This window comes from Ovis canadensis, chromosome 6 (assembly GCF_042477335.2).
Source record: "Ovis canadensis isolate MfBH-ARS-UI-01 breed Bighorn chromosome 6, ARS-UI_OviCan_v2, whole genome shotgun sequence".
NCBI classification, from domain to species: domain Eukaryota; kingdom Metazoa; phylum Chordata; class Mammalia; order Artiodactyla; family Bovidae; genus Ovis; species Ovis canadensis.
Window position 1 is genome coordinate 97,531,040 of NC_091250.1, and position 13,694 is coordinate 97,544,733.

General features: G+C 35.9%; 1 protein-coding gene and 1 non-coding gene across 12 annotated transcripts in view; one reads left to right on the top strand and one right to left on the bottom strand.

Annotated features, from left to right (window-relative positions):
* The window catches only part of EPHA5 (EPH receptor A5), a 408,801-nt gene that overhangs the window by 215,000 nt on the left and 180,107 nt on the right, over positions 1–13,694 (bottom strand). The window lies entirely within an intron of this gene.
* Positions 5,824–5,895, top strand: TRNAC-GCA (transfer RNA cysteine (anticodon GCA)). The gene has a single exon. It is a non-coding gene; the product is annotated as a tRNA-Cys (tRNA).

Sequence of the window (13,694 nt, forward strand, 5' to 3'; positions counted from 1 at the left end):
CATGATTACATGTTTTCTTATACATCCTTTAGACCTTTGAACTATTTGCTTAGTGTTTCTTTTATGGAAGATAGAAACTATTTTGACAAAATTTTATGTGTAGATTTTCTCATCTGCTCCCAACTCATATAAACATTCTGGAGACTGAAAACTGTTCATTTGGTTTTCATCATATGAAGCATAGTTCTTTGTACTGAGTACAGATTCATCAGTATTTATGGGCATAAATGGTATGTTTCTTTCTCAGGGTCTAAATGGTACGGCAGGAACTTAAAAATAGCTTGTTAATGAGAATTGTCTAAATATTAAGTTCTGGCAAGTAAAAAAGTATAGTATTACAACCTTGCTCACTACTTTAGAAGTTTTGCACAAACTACCAACACTGACTCTCATAGATATCAGTTTAAAAACAAGGATGTTATAGATATCAATTAAAATACAGTTTTGAGATTTAAACATAAGATGTGAATCATCAATATTCAAATGACTGTGAGTGGGTGTGGTGTGCACGTGCGCACTCAGTCATGTCTGACTCTGCAATCCCATGGACTGTAACCCACCAGGATCCTCTGTCCATGGGATGTTCCAGGCAAGAATTACTGAAGTGGGTTGTCATTTCCTACTCCAATTCAAATGAATAAAGGCTGTCAATTGTTAAAAGTGTGAACAGGTGCTGCCTAGTCTGATTAGGAATTCTTTCAATCTTCAAAATTACCAAAAATGGATAGTTGATAAGCTAGGATTTTTTCAACTCTTCTCAATTAAATTACTTGTAATGTTTCCAAAATATTTCAGTCTTAAAGATTCATCACTGTTGGGATTTTTAAGTGAATCCATTTTGCAAGTCAAAGTCAATACTCAATAAACATGGGAACCAAGAAAAACAATTTAATGTAAAATATATTGTTTTAATAATTTATAATATTAGAATTATCTCTTTTAGAATTAAAATAGATTATTTAAATATATATAAAGGGCAATGGGAATAAAAATGCACAAACTCCTGTCTGTAGAGTTTAAGATACAAGTAAAGTTCAAAACATATTGGATTTATCCCATTATACTTTATTAAGAAAGACAGAAAATCACTATGAACAAGGTTTTTACCACAGTTCTTTGATATGTAAATTTTCAGAGGATATAAGCTATGTCAAATTTGCTATTTAAATAGATTTTTAAAAATAAAGTGTCCACAAGATAGTTCAGGCAAAATTTAAGAGATGTGTTAAGAAAAAGAGCATAAAACAACATGCTAGAAGAAAATTACAACTCAAAGTATTTCCAATAACATTTACATCAAAATTTAACGATAATAGCAGATTTATTCTTACATTTGAAATTCACATTCAGTATAAAAAACCTACATTAAAATTGAACCTACATTAAAATAAGATTTTAAACTACATAACAGTTCTTGAATACTTACAAAGAGAAACATGAGAAAGATCCTAATTTAGAATTAAGTTTCTAAATAACTTTCAATGACTGAAAGCAAAAGAGCTAATTGGAATACTGAAAAAAATACCAGAGAAAAATAAAATACTGTTGATAAATACTTTAAATTTCTCTATATATAGTATATAAATATGTATGTATGTATATAATTTACTCACCAAATATAGACAGAAGCTCAAAGAAATATCTATATTCATAAATAAAGAATAAAATAAATTGCTATATATCCTTTACATATTCACTCAATCAATATATGCAGTAAACCAAGCCTATGTGTCATAAATGGTACTGGACATATAAATATAAGTAAAACCTAATAACTGCCATTATGTCATTAAATAACTCAGTAATATGGCTAATGTTTATATGTTGACTGGCACATATTTGTGTGTTAAATCATTCAGTCATGTCCAACTCTTTGCAATCCTATGGACCATAGCCCTTCAGGCTTCTCTGTTCTTGGGATTCTCCAGACAAGAATACTGGAGTGGGTTGTTATGTATTCCCCAGGGGATATTTCTGACCTAGGGATTGAACCTGCACCACTTAAGTTTCCTGCACTGGCAGGTGAGTTCTTTACTGCTAGCATAACCTAGCACACATTTTTAAAAGACACTCAAAATGACAATTAAAAAATAAAATAAAAATAGAATCTTCTGGTGTGTTGTTGTTCAGTTGCCAAGTCATCTCTGACTCTGTGCCACTCCACGGACTGCAGCATACCAGGCCTCCCTGTCTCTTAACCTCTCCCAGAGTTTGCCCAAGTTCATGTCCATTGAATCAGTGATGCCATCCAACTATCTCATCATCTATATTCCCCTTCACTTATTGCCTTCAGTATTTCCTAGCACTAGGATATTTTCCAGTGAGTTGGCACTTCACATCAAGTGGCCAAAGTATTGGAGTTTCAGCTTCAGCAACAGTTCTTCCAATGCATATTCAGGGCTGATTTCCTTTAGGTTTGACTGGTTTGATTTCCTTGCAGTCCAAGGGACTCCCAAGAGTCTTCTCCAGAACCACAGTTCGAAAGCATCAATTCTTCAACATTCAGCCTTCTTTATGGTCCAACTCTCATATCCGTACATGATTACTGGAAAGACCATAGCCTTGACTATACTGACATTTCCAGGCAAAGTGATGTCTTTATTTTTTAATATGCTATCTAGGTTTGTCACAGCTTTCCTGCCAAGAAGCAACCGTCTTCTAATTTCATGGCTGCAGTCACTGTCCTCAGTGATTTTAGAGCCCAGGAAAAAGAAACCTGTCACTGCTTCCACCTTTTCCCCTTCTATTTTGAATGAAGTGATGGGATCAGATACCATGATCTTAGTTTTTTTTAATATTAAGTTAAGGCAGCTTTTTCACTCTCCTCTTTCATCGTCAACAAGAGGCTCTTTACTTCCTCTTCACTTTCTGCCATTAAAATGGTATCATCTACATATCTGAGGTTGTTGATATTTCTCCTATCAATTTTGATTCCAGTTAGTAACTCTTCCAGCTTGGCATTTCGCATGATGTACTCAGCATATAAGTTAAATAAACAAGGTGATGATAAACAGCCTTGTCATACTCCTTTCTCAATTTTGAACCAGTCCTTTGTTTCATATAAGGTTCTAATTGTTGCTTCTTGACCCACATATAGGGTTCTCAAGAGATAGGCAAGATGGTCTGGTATTCCCATCTCTTTCAGTGTTTTCCACAGTTTATTGTGATCCACACAGCCAAAGGCCCTATGTAGTCAGTGAAACAACAAATGATGTTTTTCTGAAGTTTCCTTGATTTTTCTATGATCCAGCAAATGCTGGCAATTTGATCTCTAGTTTCTCTGCCTTTTCTAAAACCAGCTTGAATAGCTGGAAGTTCTCAGTTCATGTACTGCTGAGATCTAGCTTGAAGGATTTTGAGCATAACCTTACTAGTATGGAAGATGAGTATGATTGTCTAGTAGTCTAAACAATCTTATAGCACTATGTATGTGTTATACACATCCTATGAGTATGTCTGAATGTGTATGTAAACAAAAAGCTTGTCTTTCAGTAAGATGTATCCACATATATTATAAATTATAATTATATAAAATTATATATATTTATACAATATATTTTATGTTATACATTGTAAATAAAATATAGCTGTGTGACTTTAGAAATTGTTTAGGATTGTATTACTTTCAGATTTTTATGTTTCCTAATCTATTCATTTATAGAAGTACCATGTCATGTAGGGTCAGTGATCAATACTAATACTGAACTTAACTTCCTCTCATAGTCTAGGGTAAGGCACCTCCTCTAGAGGTCACAATAGAACAGAGTATCCTCATATTTAGTAAAAAATGTATTATGTACCAATATCACATCTTATTTTATTTCTAATTTTAGAACTTATATACTTCATAACTAATAGCTAGCAACATTAAAATATTTAAAATTTGAAATATACTGAAGAACTATGTAGAGATAAAATCTATATACTAAATAAACTGGGATGGAATATTTTTAATCCTCAAGTAAATTATGCTGATTAAATCATTACTCAATTAAAATTATCCCTTAACCAGGATATGGTTTTCTAAGATTAAACTGTTATTCTAAACTAATTTCAGTTTCACAAGTTTAAATACCAAGAGTCCTGTGTATTATTCATGAAAAGATATTATGCAGTGATATGATAATATATCTCTCCATTTTGGCAACATGGACATGCTTGAGATATAGTAACAAACCCATGAAGCCCTTTGGGAGTTTGAAATGGACAGACATATGACCCCCAAACTGTGTAGAGTTGTAAATAGCAAAATGACCATTTTGCATTTAACTAACTGAATCTCCACTAAAATAAAAGCTATAGAACATCAGCAACTCTTCAAAGACTTTTAAAACCTGTCTATATAGGATGGACATTTATTGAAAATAACAAAATCCATGGTATCTTTCAAAGCAAAGATTATAATTTCCCTTTAATTTCTGATTAATTGGATTCTGCTCCAATAAAAAATTGCTATAGATAACTTTAAAGTTGTATTTTAATTACTAATCCACTGGACGTTTTGGTATTTCTATAATTTCAATGGATAAGATGTTGATCATTTTGTTCTCCCAAATAGTATGCTTCAGTAACAGTGTGGCAGGATATGTACGAGAGTTTAAATACGCAAAATCTTTGATATTGGGTTATATATTTCCCACTTCATTAAAAATTGTATAAAATTAATTTAAAATTTTAATCAAGGATTAAAAAGAGTATTAAAGAAGATAATACTTCTTTAAGTTAAAAAGTAGTGTTTATATTGTTAAAATGAACAGACTAAAATACAGTATTTATTTTGAAAGTATATGCAAGGTCTGGCCCAGGGTCTTTACCTTGACAGCTAAGATAAAAACAGTGCTTTCCATTATGAACACTTTGCCTTGTACCACTGGGCATTACATCTCAGTCAACTAACTCAGAAAATAATAAAACCTGTGTAACAAAATTATATTTCCCTTGATTCGATGAAAAAGTACAGATTAAGTATGTACTCTTTTGAAATAAAGAATAAACCACATATGTAGTATAAATGAATTAGCAATAATTTTCTCCTTAAAAGTCAAGCAACACCTATAACAAAGGAAAACTTACTCCTCAGTCCTGTCAGAGAACTACTCTTCAAATTGATTACAATTGGAGCTTAATAAAATAGTAATAATGCAGTTTTTTAGAAAGCATATAGATATTAACTTGAGTGTTTGAAAATCATAATTTGTATTAAAACAAACAAAAAAAAACATTTAAAATTTTCCCTGATTATTTGTGAGGAAGTGTGCTTGGATCTAGGCCACAGCTAGTTTATATGAACATGAATACAAATGAAAGAAGTATAAAGGATACATAAGACATATAGCTGTTCACAATGTTTTCCAAATTATACACTGAGAATTCAACTGGATCAAGCATTTTTCGAATGTTCAAGCCATATCTAAGAAATGCTGACTTTTTCAACTGAAAGTCTATGAATTAGCAAAAGCAACTGGCTAGTGCAGTTAATTTGGCAAAAGCAGCCATCTATTTGCCCCTGATTTTCAGTGTTCAACTGTCCTGCTGGGTCTCAAATTAAATAATTTCAGATGTCAACATTAGGGGCACAGCTCTTTATTCACAGGATGGAAAATGATGCATTCCCAAAATCAGTTGGAAAAGATTGTCCTTTAATAATATACCTTAGTTCTAGAAACTTCAAGCAGGCAAAATCTGAAAAACATTTCATAGCATTATATATTACACTATTTTCATTTATCTATGTTTAGCACACATATTTTTTTCTTCTTAATGTGATCAGTGCTACAGAATTTCTCAATCACTGCCACAGTTTATTTTTATGTCTTAGGGGCTTCCCTGGTGGCTCAGAGGACAAAGCATCTGCCTGCAATGCAGGAGACCCAGGTTCGATCCCTGGTTTGGGAAGATCCCTGGAGAAGGAAATGACAACCCACTCCAGTATTCTTGTCTGGAGAATCTCATGGACAGAGGAGCCTGGCAGGCTACAGTCCACGGGGTCACAAAGAGTCGGACACGACTGAGCGACTTCACTTCACTAGCTATCCTGCTGCTGCTGCTGCTGCTAAGTCACTTCAGTCGTGTCCGACTCTGTGTGACCCCATAGACGGCAGCTCACCAGGCTCCCCCATCCCTGGGATTCTCCAGGCAAGAACACTGGAGTGGGTTGCCATTTCCTTCTCCAATGCATGAACGTGAAAAGTGAAAGGGAAGTCGCTCAGTTGTGTCCGACTCTATCTCAATTTCAAAACCAGAAAGGGTCTTGGCTGTTTTTCTTGGTTTTTCAGAAGCCAGAGCAGGAAGAAAAAGTAAGTCAGAAAGACAATAACTAAATGGCTGATCTCAAGGTTCTTTATTTTGTAATATGGAAATTTAGACTAGATTATAATCTTAATCCAAATTAGATTATGTTTTAAAGCATATTCTTCTCCACTGTCACTTTATGATTACCATTCTATCACCATCTCACTAAACACTCTCTTTTATAATTATATGACATAGAAACAATAATTACAGTACCCATACTAATAAAACAAACTGACATATTCAGCATGTCCACTAGTGCCAGTCAGTGAGTGGAACTCTACACAGATCCAGATAATTTAATTAGGACAATAATACTATGAAAAGTGAAGAAAGTGAAAGTGAAGTCGCTCAGTCGTGTCCAACTCTTTGTGACCCCATGGACTGTAGCCCTCCGTCCATGGGGTTCTCCACGCAAGAATACTGGAGTGGGTTGCCATTTCCTTCTCCAGCGGATCTTCCCGACCCAGGGATCGAACCCAGGTCTCCTGCATTGCAGGCAGATGCTTTAACCTCTAATTCCAAATTACAGGTACAAGGTGCCTAAGTTCTTACAAGCAGCCAGTAAGTAAAGAATCTAGAAGTTCAGCATGGATGTGTCTGGTAACATTGCTAAGCTTTCTCACCATTATTCTGGTGAGAGCAGAGGCACCATGCTTGAGGCACCAATTACAATTTTAGGGAAACACTTTCTTCAAAGAAACTACAATTTGAATATTATGAATGACTAACCTAAAAGTTACAGATGATAGAGGCTGAGGAAAGCATGTGCAGTGTGTTATAGAACTTCACATTTTGTGTTGCTTCTCTTTCTTTCCTTTCTTTCTTTTTGTTTTTTAACATCATGAACATATTACACATTGACATTTTTTCAGCATAAAACATACAAAACTGATATTGAAATGGCAGCATTTGTTATGGACTAAGTGTTTTTTGTGCCCTCAAAATTCATATGCTAATGCCCCAAATTCCAATGTGAAGGTAACTAAGTAGATGAGATCATGAGGATGAGGCCCTCCTGATGGAATTAGTGGCCTTATAAGAGGAGGAGTAGCTGGGACAGAGTTAGCAAAAGTAAATATATTAGGGGTTGTGGTCAAATGGATGGTAGGCACAAAGGGCTTTGAAGGCTATTGTAAAAACGTTCCCTTTTACTCAGAGAAATGACACAGTACAACACTTAGGATGAATAAGACAGGAAGCAAGAGTTAAGAGGCTACTACTGCAGTCAACCAGAAGGATGATGTTGGCTTGGTCCAGGGCGGCAGTAGAAGTACTGTGAAACCACTGGATGCTGCATGTGATTCAAAGTAGAGAAAACGGCATTCTCAGACTAACTGGATGTGGGAAATAAGATAAAGAAAGAAGTAAAGCATGATTTGAGGGACTGGAAAGGTGAAACTGCTCTCATCTGATATAGAGAAGTTTGCAGATGCTGAGGGTTTTCAGGGGAATATGGGAAATTCAATTTGGGACATATTACACTCGAGAAAGATGAGACATTCTAGGGGAGATATCAACCATACAGCCAAATAGATGGATCTAGAGTTTGAAAGATAAGTCTGGGCTGAATTTAAGAGTATTTAAGACCACAGGACTGAATATAATCTCTATTGGGAAGAGTGTGCATGAAGAAAAGAAGAAGATGATCCTCTACATGTAGCATCCAATACACAAAATTCTGCATGGTGTTGATTGTCTTTGGTTGGGCGCTTAGGATACAAAGATATTGCCAAGAGACTCAAAGCATAGCATCAGCTTTTTATTTACTAATTAGTATGACATCAAAGTTCTGGGCAATTTACTAAGATGTATTTTAACTTCATTTCTTCAGTGAAAATTACCAAGTAATTCAAGGTAAATAAATAATATCATCTCCATTTTACATTTAAAAGTAAACTGTACCCCTGAAACATAACGAAGAACAAAGCTGAGATTCAGACCCCATTATGCTCACTGATAACTTTGTTCCCCAAACTACTACTATCCTTATCCTTAAAGGATTTCTGGATCTTTATTCTTGAAAAGTTCTGGTTCTGTCAGCCTTCTTTCCCAAGAAGAAACTCAGCCTCACTTTCCCTCTCCACTGCTCCTTTTGGTTTCTGAAAGAAAACCCATACTTGGTTGAACAAAGTGCCATTTAGTTTTGTACCTTCCACCTTTTTTTTTTTTAATTCAAAGACAGTCAGAAATAAGTAATACATTGTCTAGGGGAGCATTTTCACTTTTTCCTCTATAAAACATAAATCATTTCCAGCTCATTATGGCATTTTTATCAAAAATGATGCTAAAAATCAACAGGGAAAAATTCAAAATCAACTTTTCAAAAATACTCATTATATCACAATACTTAAAGCTTCTTACTCAGTTCAGTTCAGTCACTCAGTTGCGTATGACCTTCTGCAACCCCATGGACTGCAGCAAGCCAGGCTTCCCAGCACTCCTGGAGCTTACTCAAATTCATGTTCACCGAGTTGGTAATGACATCCAGCCAGCTCATCCTCTGTCATTCCCTTCCCCTCCTGCTTTCAGTCTTTCCCACCATCAGAGTCTTTTCAAATGAATCAGTTCTTCACATTAGGTAGCCAAAATACTGGATTTTCAGCTTCAGCAACAATCTTTCCAATGAATATTCAGGACTGATTTCCTTTATGATGGACTGGTTGGATCTCCTTGCAGTTCAAGGGACTCTCAAGTGTCTCCTCTAACAGCACAGTTCAGAAGCATCAATGCTTCGGCACTCAGCTTTATTCATAGAGTCCACATTTATTCATGACTATTGGAAAAATCCTAGCTTTGACTAGGATGGACCTTTGTTAGCAAAAAAATGTCTCTGCTTTTTAATATGCTGTCTGGGTTTGTCAAAGCTGTTCTTCCAAGCAGCAAATGTCTTTTAATTTCATGGCTGCAATCACCATCTGCAGTGATTTGAACACCCAAGCAAATAAATTCTGTTAATGTTTCCATTGTTTCCCCATCTATTTGCCATGAAGTGATGAGACTGGATGTCATGATCTTAGTTTTCTGAATATTGAATTTTAAGCCAACATTTTCACTTTCCTTTTTCACTTTCATCAAGAGGCTCTTTGGTTCTTCCATCACTTTCTGCCATAAGGGTGGTGACATCTGCGTAGCTGAGGTTATTGATATTTCCCCCGGCAATCTTGATTCCTTCCAGCTTGCACTTCATCCAGCCCAGCATTTCACATGATGTACTCTGCATATAAGTTAAAAAGCAGGGTGACAGCCTTGACGTACTCGTTTCCCAATTTGGGGCTAGTCTGTAACTGTTCCTTTTTGACCTGCATTCAGATTTCTCAGGAGGCAGGTAAGGTGGTCTGGTATTCCTATCTCTTGAAGAATTTTCCAGTTTGTTGTGATTCACACAGTCCAAGGCTTTGGAATAGTCAATAAAGCAGAAGTGGATGTATTTCTGGAATTCTCGTTTTTTCGATGACCCAACAGATTTTGGCAATTTGATCTCTGCTTCCCTTGCCTTTTCGAAATCCAGGTTGTACATCTGAAAGTTCACAGTTCATGTACTGTTGAAGCCTGCCTTGGAGAATTTTGGGCATTACTTTGCTAGTATGTGAGATGAGTGCAATTGTGTGGTAGTTTTAACATTCTTTGGCATTGCCTTTCTTTGGGATTTTAATGAAAACTGACCTTTTCCAGTCCTGTGGCCACTGCTGAGTTTTCCAAATTTGCTGGCCTATTGATTGCAGCACTTTAATAGCATCATCTTTCAGGATTTGAAATAGCTCAACTGGAACTCCATCACCTCCACTAGCTTTGTTGGTAGTGATGCTTGCTGGCCCATTTGACTTCATATTCCAGGATGTCTGGCTCTAGGTGAGTGATCACACCATTGTGGTTATCTGGGTCATGAAGATCTTTTTTTGTATAGTTCTTCTGTGTATTCTTGCCATCTCTTCTTAATATCTTCTGCTTCCGTTAGGTCCATACCATGTCTGTCCTTTATTGAGCCCATCTTTGCATGAAATATTCCCTTAGTATTTCTGATTTTCTTGAAGAGATCTCTAGCCTTTCTCATTTTATAGTTTTCCTGTTTCTTTGCATTGATCACTAGGAAGGCTTTCTTACCTGTCCTTTCTATTCTTTGGAACTCTGCATTCAAATGGATATGTCTTTCCATTTCTCCTTTGCCTTTAGCTTATTTTCTTTTCACAGCTATTTGTAAGGCCTCTTCAGACAACACTTTCACCTTTTGCATTTCTTTTTCTTGGGGATGGTCTTGATCACTGCCTCCTGTACATTGTTACGAAACTCCGTTCATAGTTCTTCAGGCACTATGGCCACCAGATCTAATCCCTTAAATCTACTTCTCACTTCCACTGTACAACAGTAAGAGATTTTATTTAATTCACTCATACCCGGTCTAGCGGTTTTCCCTACTTTCTTCCATTTGAGTCTGAATTTTGCAATAAGCAGTTCATGATCTGATTTATAGTCAGCTCCCAGTCTTGTTTTTGCTGACTGTATAGAGCTTCTCCATCTTTGGCTGCCAAGAATATAATCAATCTGATTTTGGTATTGACCATCTGGTGATGTCCATGTGTAGAGTCTTCTCTTTGTTGTCTTGGGTTTTTTCTTACTACAAATATACTAAATGCACTAAAACTGTACTAAAGCTTCTTTCTAAAAATGTACTAAATTCACCATTAACACTAGTTACTATAAATACATAATAGTTTATGTATCAGTAAGTATGGCATTGCCAGTAATAGGTAAACATACAGAGAAATAAATGTTAAGAAAATAAGTATAAGAAATAAATGTCTTGAACTATGTTAATTCAATAAACTTTGAGAAAACATTTTAAATATGAAGACTGTAGTGTTTTATACAGAACTTACAAATAATCACTTAAACATCAACATATCATAAGTATGAAAAATAAATACCCTTTTTTCAAACTCTATCCTGCATGAAAAACTTAAAAATCAATCTGCTGGTGAAACCTGGTGGGAATAAATCCTGACTTTTCAAAAGGCAGATTTGCGACAGTTTACTAGAACTGAGTCTTCAGTCCTGTGATCAAGCTTGCCATGCAAATCTGGCACTGAGCCTGTACAGAAAGAGGGATTCTCAAATTATGATGTGGTTTAAACAGTTACAGCAATTTGTGGTTAAGAAACATGACATTTGGGAGAACTTATTTTGATGATTTATGTCATGTGTGTTTGTTCTACCCACATTTTACGGCTCTCATCTGAAGCAAAAAGAAATTACAAGTGTTATTCTTAAGGAGAAACTAAATATTCTTGATAGATTTTCATTTATTTAAGCACACAAGTAGTAGGTAAGTCTGTGGTTTTTTTATAAACTCTTCCTCATTCATATTAGGTATATAAACTAGAGTTTAAATGGAATCATTCCCAGTTTTGACCAATTGTGTATTTTGGATGAATACTTCACATGAAGATTTCTGAGCACTTTTAAATATGTCACATATTTTGTATGTTTGCTTTAAGATATTTAAAACTATGCCTAGAAACAGGGCATTGACTGAATCAACTGTTACACCATTCAAAAATTTTGGAAAGGTATATCAATAATTAATTTTTGTCTAGTCTTTTAAATCATGTTAATATGTATTATGAGTTTGTCATGAGAATAAAAAATTTCAGTTAGAAACCACTTTTTATGTTTATCCATATAATAAAGTTAAAATGACACTTATTGAGTGTGTGTGAGTTGTGTGTGTGTTTGTGTGTGTGTGTGTGCTCAGTTGCTTAGTTGTGTCCCATTCTTTGCAGCCCCATGGACTGCAGCCTGCCAGGCTCCTCTGTCTGTTAAATTTTCCAGGCAAGAATACTGGAGTGGGTTGCCATGCCTTCTTCCAGAGGATCTTCCTGACTCAGGAATCAAACACATGTCTCTTTTGTCTCCTGCATTGGTGGGAAGGTTCTTTATCACCAGTGCCACCTGTGAAATTCCTATAGAGTGCCTACTACATTTTAAATCTTGTGTTATATATTACCATACTTCACCTACCATTTTATCTATTAACTCATGAATTGTCTTCTCTCTGTAACTATGTACATCCTGCCTTTTAGAGATCCCATCTCCCTCACTTCTGGAACATCTGAAAACCTACCACTGTGATTCTTAGACTACCTTAAATTATCAGCAAAATCTCCTGCATCCTCAATCTCTCTTCATAGTTCCTTTAGCTTTTAACTCTAGCAAAGTGCACCATTGCCCCTGAAGACAGTAACTGTCCAGGGGTAATAGTTATCTCACATGCCCTCCTACCACTGATCTTCTAAATGTGGCATTGCTCTACACTGGGCTTTCCAGATCATTCTTTCTATAGTAAATTTTATTTTTTAAAGTAACTCTCACAAGATCTCCAATGCATACCTTTAAAAATTTATTTTTGGTGAGCACATGTAAGTTTTACTCTCTTAGAAAATTTCAATCACATAATTTAGGGTTATATATTATAGTTCTCATGGGAAATAGATAGGGAAACAGTGGAAACAGTGTCAAGCTTTACTTTTGGGAGGCTCCAGAATCACTGCAGATAGTGATAGCAGCCATGAAATTAAAAGACGCTTACTCCTTGGAAGGAAACTTATGACCAACCTAGACAGTATATTCAAAAGCAGAGACATTACTTTGCCAACAAAGGTCCGTCTAGTCAAGGCTGTGGTTTTTCCAGTGGCCATGTATAGATGTGAGAGTTGGACTGTGAAGAAAGCTGAGCACGGAGGAATTGCTGCTTTTGAACTGTGGTATTGGAGAAGACTCTTGAGAGTTCCTTGGACTGCAAGGAGATCCAACCAGCCCATCCTAAAGGAGACCAGTTTTGGCTGTTCATTGGAAGGACTGATGCTAAAACTGAAACTTCAATATTTTGGCCACCTCATGTGAAGAGTTGATTCACTGGAAAAGACCCTGATGCTGGGTGGGACTGGGGGCAGGAGGAGAAGGGGAGGACAAAGGATGAGATGGCTGGATGGCAACACCGACCCGATGGACATGAGTTTGTGTAAACTCCGGGAGTTGGCGATGGACAGGGAGGCCTGGTGTGCTGTGATTCATGGGGCTGGAAAGAGTTGGACACGACAGCGACTGAACTGAACTGAACTGATTATAGTTATCATGTTCTCTTTGAGAGTAAAAGCAAAAGTTAAAACCTGAAATGTTTAAGTTTTTGTTTCATATCCTACATTTTCTTCCAACATTTACATTTACTTTTTTATTTTTAAGTTTCTAACCAAATTAAAGAAAGCTGTGTTTGTGAACTAAGTCTCACAGAAAAGGCAAACCTAAACTGTTCTGGTCCTAATCATTTGAGTCACTGTTCCTTAGGTTTGCCCAAGAGGGAAGCAAAAGTAAATATTTCTCTTCCTCTTCTATGTGTGTCCAGCTAC